This window comes from Cupressus sempervirens, chromosome 2 (assembly GCF_028749045.1).
Source record: "Cupressus sempervirens isolate cs-2001-9-10 chromosome 2, ASM2874904v1, whole genome shotgun sequence".
In the NCBI taxonomy this organism is placed as follows: Eukaryota; Viridiplantae; Streptophyta; class Pinopsida; order Cupressales; family Cupressaceae; genus Cupressus; species Cupressus sempervirens.
The window spans coordinates 775,905,494-775,914,944 of record NC_143119.1 but is presented as its reverse complement, the minus strand read 5'-3'; the positions used below and the strand labels follow the sequence as shown (position 1 = coordinate 775,914,944).

At 38.8% G+C, this 9,451-nt stretch overlaps 1 pseudogene; it reads right to left on the bottom strand.

Moving 5' to 3' along the window:
* Window positions 1–670: 670 nt before the first annotated feature.
* LOC149575777 (uncharacterized) lies at window positions 671–7,234 on the bottom strand (annotated as a pseudogene).
* Window positions 7,235–9,451: the final 2,217 nt, after the last annotated feature.

Sequence of the window (9,451 nt, the reverse complement as noted above, 5' to 3'; positions counted from 1 at the left end):
TCATTAAATTTGACTGTAACATCAGCTAGAACTAAGATCCAAAACCATACCCAAACCAAAATACTTGTAATTAATTTCACACAAAAATTTCCATTCCTTGGTCAGTGTATGCATTGGATCGTACTATCTAAAGTGCTAAAATACCCAAACCATAAATATTACATCAGTGATATATTTAGTGTATCTCAACTACAAAGAAACTCCAAATAATTGCAGTATCAACCAAATTGCCTCAACTTCAAAAGATTAGAGAGACCATATTGTCCTCTCAACTACAAAAATAGACAAGGAAGCATAAATGTAATCTTACTCTAATTAGCACTTAATATAGTATATGTATAGGCATGTCATATTACAATGGGATGCGGCTATTCTCTATACAAAATATATTGTTGATCAAATTTTAAAAAATGAAAAATATAATAGATTTTCACAAAAAATTTAACATTTGTTCCTCGAGAAAACAACAAAACATTTGAAAAAAAGTATGAATAAGCATAAAGCTGAGACTAATCCTAATTGGTCCATGAAAAAGACCTGAAAAAAAACTTGCCTATGAAAAATAACACTGCAAAAGAAAATAGAAAATATTTCTGAATTGTATTGATTGTCTCACCTCTATATCCATCGATAGGTTTATCTCAATAGCCTAAATGTATGTTTTCGGGGTTTATTTATGCAACCCACCTCTGACTGTGCTTAGCCCATAGCCTACTAAATGTGCTCCAACAAGATTAGATGGTTTTGATCTCCAAGCTAAGTCTCCATAAGCAGAGTTGTTATAACTATCAGTATATGTACCTCCATAGGCCCCTGTTATTGAGCTATATTTTTCCACTTTAGTTCCATACCCACTATTTTGTGTTGGATAAGCACCGGCACTTGAGCCATAGATATTTTTAGAGCTTCCATAGCCACTTGTATACCTAGAAACACTTCCATTTTCCTAGTTATTACTACCTTGACCTAAGCCCCATGTTGCACCTCCACCATAACCACTTATGCTCCCATTTCCTCCAACATATGGTATAGTTCCATTACCCCACATATTTCTCACTAGAGCTGGATTGTTGTTATAAGCTCCAGTTGTTGGATTGTCATAGCCAGTGGGAGCTCCTCCATAAGAGCCAACTATGTTGGTAGAATAGGTTGGGTTGGTTCGAAAAGAAGAACTTTTATAGTTGCCTCCATTCATTGTAGGTCCATATCCTACACCATTTCCATAGCCAACCCCAGGTGCATTGTATCCACTTCCAATAGGTCCATATGAAGTGAAACCACCTCTACCTCCTGGAGCAACAACATGCTTAGTATTCATTCTAGGCCCATAGGGTCCTGCCACACTCGAATTGAAGCCATATCCAAATTTCCTCCTCGACCTCCTCCTAAAGTATACCTGGCATTCCCAATAAATTGTTCCTTGAGGATCGATCGCTTGACCTCTACCATCTTTCCATTGAACTTGTGAAAGGGCTTTTGCACAACAACCTCCACAGCATCTTCTGAGTCATAAGTGATGAAGTAAAATCCTTGAGGTCTATGAGCTCCCGCACTCCAAATAAAATTCTTGTGTAGCTCCCGCACACGCTCATAACAATAAACCCTAACTTGCCCCTTTTTTATTTTAACATGCTATGCATGTGTTGGTCAAAATTCATGGATTTTTTTTTAAAAGACATTTTTCCTTGCCTATTCTGACCAATTTGAACCCATTTTATTAAATGGTCAAAAATTTTGGTCTAAAAATGGGGTCAAATGTACTAGTGCATGTAAATCAATCAGAGCTCTCCTACCGCAAGATAATGACCAAGGAAAAGAACGGGCCATCTATTACATCAATTGTACCTTGGTAAACTATGAGCTTAATTACTCTTTCATTGAAAAGGCTTGCCTAGCCGTAGTTTTTGCTTCCCAAAAACTACATCATTATCTTCTAACACACAAAGTCAAGCTCATATCCAAAATTGATCCCTTTAAATTCCCTTCTCAGCAAAACAGCATTAACAGGTAGATTGGCCAAATGGGTAAGATCCTGAGTGAATTTGACATTGAGTATGTTGATAGGAAGGCAATAAAAGAATAGGCCATTGTCGATCAATTGGAAGATGCAACTATAAAAAGTTCAAATCCTATAATAACAGATTTCCCAAACATGTACATTCTTCAAACAAAGCCAGTAACATGGAAATTCTATTTTGATGGTTCCTACACACACCATGGATCAGGCGTCGATATCTTGTTCATCACACCACTAGGTGTTACCATCCCCAAGTCTTACAAACTTTTTTTCCCCTGCACCAACAACATGGTAGAATATGAGGCTTTAGTCTTGGGTCTCAAACTAGCTTTAGAATGGAAGTTGATAGCACTAGAGGTTTTTGGAGACTCCCAGTTAATCATTAATCAGGTCACTGACACTTACCAAACCAAAGATGAAAAATTATTTCCTTATAAACATATGGTTGACACACTCAAGGCATGTTTTGTTCACATTACTTTTGAACAAATTCTCAGAGAGAAGAATAGAGCAATAGATTCTATGGTCACCTTGGCCTCCTTACTTTAGCTCCTAGAGTAGCACGAGCAGTATGAGTTCCTAGTAGAAGAGGTGGTTCAACCCGCGTTTATCCAACTTGATTCCCTTATCATTTTCCACTTAGACGCTCTCGATTCCCTTTGGTATAACCCCATCATCACTTACTTCTGTGATAACACCATTCCGTCTGACCTCTCACATAACCAAAAATGGAATTTCATTCAACAAACCTCACGTTACACTTTGGTGGCTGATATGCTATATAGGAGAGGTCTCAATGGTACTTTATTTAGATGTCTCAAAAAGGACTAGTCTAGAGTCGTTCTGTAGGAAGTCCATGCAAGGATTTGTAGGTCATACTCCAGTGGGTTCACACTAGCAAAGAAGATTCTTAGGATGGGCTATTTCTGGCCAACCACGGAAAAGGATTCTATCGACTATGTCAAAACTTGCAAAAAATGTCAAATCCATAGCAACCTTGTTCATGCACCACCCCAAGAGCTTAACCCCTTGGCCACGCCATGGCCTTTTTATCAGTGGAGCTTTAATTTAATTGGAGCCATCCATCCACCTTCCTCCAGTGGACATAAATGGATTATCACCGCCACAGAATACTTCACCAAGTGGGTCAAAGTGGTGCCACTTGCCGACTATACGGGAAAAAAAATCTCTTCCTTCATTCTAAACCATATCATTTGTCAGTTTGGCATACCTCATTCCATTCTTATAGATAATGCCCTGTACTTTAAAAATCAAATAATTGATAAATGATGTGAAAATTTTCACATTATACACCACTCCTCATCAATTTATTATCCCCAAGGCAATGGCCAAGTAGAGGCCACCAACAAAACCATTATCAACATCCTCAAAAGAACCATCAATGATATTGGTAGATATTGGCATTTACAATTGAACCCCACCCTTTGGACCTACAGGACGAGTGTAAGGACGCCTATAAGTGCGACACCCTTCTCCTTGGTTTATAGCTATGAAGTTATTCTCCCTTTAGAGGTTGAGATCCCATCCTTGAGAGTTACTCTTTGGGACATCCTATTAGATGAGGATTACAGAGTGGCCCATCTAGAATAGCTAGAATTGTTAGAAGAGCATTAGCGTGTAGCACATGACCACCTCAAAGTGTATCAGAATAGCTTATCTAGACATTACAACACAAAGGTGAAACCCTGTGTTTTTTAGATTGGTGACCTAGTACTTAGAGAAAACCCTAAGAACCAAGTGGCTAGGGAAAAGAAAGGAAAATGGGAGGCTAATTGGATTGGTCCTTACCTTATCACAAAATCCTTTGAGACTAGTACTTATAGACTTTTAGATTGTGATGGTACAGAACTAGCAGAACCCATCAATAGTATCCATCTCAAACAGTTGTATGTCTAAAAGCTTTGGAAACACATCAAAAAAAAATTGGTACAAAAGAAGTGAGAACGCTACCTTTGAAAAGCGGTGAGAGACAACACCTTTGGACTTCCCTAAACAACACAAGTCCTTCAATGTTGAAAAACCTTCAAGACAGCCCTCAAGCAATTGTCTTTGGACAATTTTTTCTTGTTTAAGGCTCATCTAGCACACTCAAGTTAATTTCACACATACCCAATTGAGAAACACTTGTGGGTCACAATTTTGTGGTTCTTTGCATCAAATATAGTTCATAGTAGCAAAGACGGCCAGTATGATAGTGACAAAAGGGAGCGCAACAAATTCAGGAAAATAGGGAGTATGATTATGTATTGAGATACCATAGACATGAATTGCAGGAAAATCAATACACATCTCAGCTATCCATCTTGACCAATGATCACTAATGCTTTTTTTAGTCCTCATCTGACCCATTTTATCTCCTAAACTCCTTTTACTACACCTTTGCATCCCTAAACACAGTCATCCATGCCCATGTTCCTGCCTTTTAGCTCATCTTGGTCTCCTGACCTCTTTAGGTGCCTCACACGGTCCTGGTTACACCTTGTATTCCAACAAATCTCACTTACATCCTCATTCCACTCCCAAAAATCAAAATATTGTCTAAAAATGTCAAAAAAATCCAAATATTGCAAAAAATCATCAAAAAAAATTCAAAAATCGTTTTAAAATGTCAAAAAAATCCAAAATTTACCAAAAATCATCAAAAAAATTTCAAAATTTGTCAAAACATATCAAAAAAATCAAAAATCATCTAAAAATATTTTTAATTTCAAAAATTGCCCAAAGCATTCAAAAGGGGGTCGTAATTGCCAAATATAGCTACGAAAGCTCAGAAAAAAAAATTCCCCAAAATTCTTGTCAATTCCTACCTCACCTTAGTTCCATTAGGCTATACAATAGGACATGAAATATTTGAAACCAACATGCCTCACTGATATTAAGAAGTAACGTAGTAATATCCTGAAACATTTTCCAAGACTTTGGAAAATTTGGCACAGCGCAGATAGCACAAGAGGTGCCCCTGTTTCCTTCCTCTTGTCACGAGCAAAAATTCCCCATGGATCATTAGTCTTATTTATGTTGCAGTGGCCATGATTAATCCAACCCCCCTTCGTAAACAAATATATCAATGTTATCTCAAAAGCCCATAAATCTATCGGATTCTTGCATCCTCACTCAACTGGGGGCACAAAATAAGTAAGTGTAAGCGTGAGAGCTTGGCTCCCCCTCTAGTGCCTTTTTAGGCCCAAAGCGCTTTTTTTAGGCCTCTCAAACGCCTTTTTAGGGCCCAACACCTTTTTAGGCCTCTCAACCACCTTTTTTTAGGCCCAAACACCTTTTTAGGCCCCTCTAGCACCTTTTTAGGCCCAAAGCGCCTTTTTTTAAGGCCCTAATGCCCTTTTCAAGACCCCTCCAGTGCTTATTTAGGCCCAAAGCACCCTTTTCAAGCCTCTCAAATGCCTTTTCAGGTCCCTCCAGCACCTTTTTAGGCCCAAAGCACCTTTTTGAGGCCCCAATGTCCTTTTTGGACCCCTCTAGTGCCTTTTTAGGCTAAAAGTGCCTTTTTCAAAGCCCCAATGTCCTTTTAGGTCACCTCCAATGCCTTTTCAGGCCCCCAACACACCTTTTGGGTCCAAACACCTTTTTCAAGGCCCTATTTCATCTCCTCAAGACCCAAGTATCCCTTTTGGGCCCCAAAACGCATTTTTATAGGCCTCAAGAATGTCTGTCTCAACACCCGCCTAAAGGACTGTCCCAACATTGGCCTTATAATTGTCTGTAAAGGCAATTAATACACAAATTCATGCCTTACACATTGCAGTTCCCCATATACGAAGCAAGCAAATACCAAAATAGCGCATTTATTGACTTTATATTCCTCCATTATGTGCCCACACATATATTCTCGCCTACTAGTAATAGTTGTCCTTACTCTACGGACCGCATTGTTCCCACTTTTACGAAGTTTAAACCATTCCAACATTTCTCACAAAATGCCAAAATATTCAAATACCTATCAAAAATCCAAAAACATTTACATATTCCACAAAACGCAAAAACATCCAAATATATTCCACCAAATCCCAAAACACACATGACGATGCATTACAATCAACATCTTTTGTCCCTTTGATTTCCACAACAACAAGCACAAACTTTTCATTCTCCTACAACGTCAATGACAACATTACAGTCCAACAGTTCTAGCGGATCGTTTATTCTGGCCTCCTTGGGGGAGATGGAAAAATAGGGTGTCCAATCAATGGCGTCCCTTCTAGCCTAGCTCCAAACAAAGAAGCACCTAGTGTCAACACCCTACGTTTCCACACTGCATCCATGGGAATTGGAAACCTCCCACCACGTAATTTCGTGCTCAACAGATGTGTAAATTCCCTATCTATAAATTGTGTCTCTCGCCAGTCCTTGTTCGAGAATGTCTGATAATAACATCCCATCCAATAAATAGATTCTCGGTGTACCTTTTTCGTCTGGTACATTTCCATGAACACATTCTCCACTAACTTTCTTACCCCCCATGTAGGGCCACATCCTACTCCTATTGCATCTAACCAGTCATCATTCCCCAATGCTTCACGTCCGCTTTTGCCTCACCCAAACGATACTACAATTACTTAATGCTAACTGCTCTTGCAACTTCAATGCCAAGGAATTCACCTTCGTAATCGCTTCTCTAAAAGACTCGAACTGTGATCGTAATAACACCATCTCATTCTAAGCGCTCTCTAAACCCACTTGTGCCATCTTCAGCAATTCCTGTAACTGCTAAGCGCGTGACCATTCAACCCACATACTCGCATCATTTCCCTCCACCTGTGAGTGCTCCACATGTAGCTCTTTCTCTAGAATTGCACCCACACCCTCTCTACATCCACCACTGCCTCGTCTTGCCTCTATTTACACCCCATCCTCTCGTGCCTTCTCCATCAATCCCACCAAAAATGCAACCTCTTGTTCTGCGTTCTCCACTTGAACTCTCTCTACAGCTAACAATCTCTGTAATCCTTCCACGTCCTGTGATGATTGATCTCCATCTCCCACCTCTAGTTGTGGCTCCTCCACATTTACACCACTCGTTCCCCCTTCTGTTGACCCTCATCCTGGTGTCCCGAGGCTTATCAATCAATGTGTCTCACTCATTACTTCACCTCCACTAACACCTCCCACATCCTTTGAAGTTTCTTCCAAAAAAAATTCAGGAGATTTTATTTCCCCCACCTCCTCCTCTGCTCCCGACATACTCTTTGTCTTCTCAGGTGGACTATTCTCCACCTATGTCACTGGCTCATCATCTAATACCACCTACAATACTTGTTGCATTGTTGTCCCCATTAACATCATTAAAGCTGACAAGGGCATTTCTTCTGCCTCCATCCCCACCTTTTCGGGTTGCGCTAGCCCTTTTCCTGGTTGACTTGCCTCACTCAAACTTGAAATTAACACTTCGAGTTTTGAATGATCCACCCATTCCTTGAAGGTTTTTCGAATGCGCTTTTCTCTTTGTCCTTGCCTCATCCACCTTCCCTGGCTAGCATCACCCTCTTGTTCTGACTAATCTAGTGAACCTGACATACTTTCACTTGCACGATTCCTACAACTTCTCAATACATCCAATAATTGCATTCTACTCTTCATTTTGCCTTGATTCATTCACATATTACCTGCTTACTTATAGTTGTCACTCACTCGAAACTTGTTCTGTACTAGTCTTCCACATATCCACTCTCTACATCCTGTGGCACTGGTACCTAGTACACTTGACCCTTAGCTCTGACATTTAGTCACCCAAATCCATGCCAATGCACACTAACCATCAGATTCCGCTACTAAATCACTGCTGACACATCTCACGCCTTCTTATCTGCCTAGTACAACAGTTGCTCCCTGGCAGAACTGAACAAACTCGACATTGTTACACACAACTAGAAGCACGCTTGATCTGCAAATAATGGTTTTCTATGCTATCATTTTCTTTTAGTACCTCGGTGATGTGTTTGACTAGAGGTACTGAGATGAAGTCATGATATTTTTATTGGTTTTTCACTATTTAACTCTAGTGATCCTTTGGTTTCACACATTATCGGTGTCCACTTATAAGTGTCTCCTCTCATATAGAACACCATGTGTACCTCAACCAATTTTGTGCGCTATCTTAGGTAACGTATTTTATCCGACATGTGACTATTTGCATGTCTATTTTTATTATCCTGCGGCTATAGCTTATATTTCTTAGTGGTTGTCATGTTTTCTTGTACAATGTTCCTCTTTGCTAGTACTTCTCAGCATGGCATAGTATTCATATCACTATATAGTGGTTGTTGTACTTTAGTCACTTTTTATCACACGCTCTATGATGACAATTAGTTTGTATCTCTTTAAAAAAGTGATAGTTAGTTGCATTCATCTAGTTTGCATTTTCACCTTGGGTTCCTTGAAAAAAAACGGTTGGCACATAAACTAGGATGCAATTCCCAAACATTAATTAGCAACTTCACAACTGGTTATCAAAAAAATGGACAACAACATCAACATCAACATCAAAACGAGCTTCTAAGCACTCGACTATCATGGACTTTGTCTATTTGCAACATCCACACCAACATTACACTTCATGAATTCACCTTTTCATTCCACTCATTGCATTATATGGCTTTCAAATTTCAAACAATTCTAGTCACTATCAAATTTCACCACCTCATTTGCTGCCTTGCGTGGCCTCTGAATCTTAAACAATCTCCTTTGATCACTTTCCATCTCATCTGCTTTGCTACATCATCTCCTCTCATACTCCATCTCCTTTCATTTTGCCACATCATTCATTCATTTCATGGCCTTTGAATCTCAAAAGATGACACTCCACCTCATAGCCTTTGAATCTCAAACAACTTCATTTCCTTCCATTTTTCATTTTCAATCACACTTCATTTGTCTCATCCTATTTTATCACATTTTCATTTATCTTTCCATATCCTTTCATCCCATCCCCACACTTGGGCATTCCTTTTTATTCTCATGCATTCCATGACACTTTTCCACATATTCATGCATTTACATTTTTTGTGTTCTTTACCAATTTCATCTCATTCCATATTCATCATATCACATCACACCACATTACATTGGGTTCCATCTCATTACTTCATTTCATTACATTACCATGACATTCACTTCATTATGATTCATTTTTCACAATTCATTCCATTACATTACAAATCATTTTCATTACATCATGTTACATGTCATTATATTTCATTTTCTTATATCCTATTACGGCCAATTCATTACATCAAATTTTCTTTTACCACATTTTTGTTTCATATCATTGAATTCATTAGACCACATCACATTTTCATTACATTATTCATGTCATACCATCTATTCTAAATCATGATACATCTACATTAATCACTCACATATATATATATATATATATATATATATACACACATGTGCATC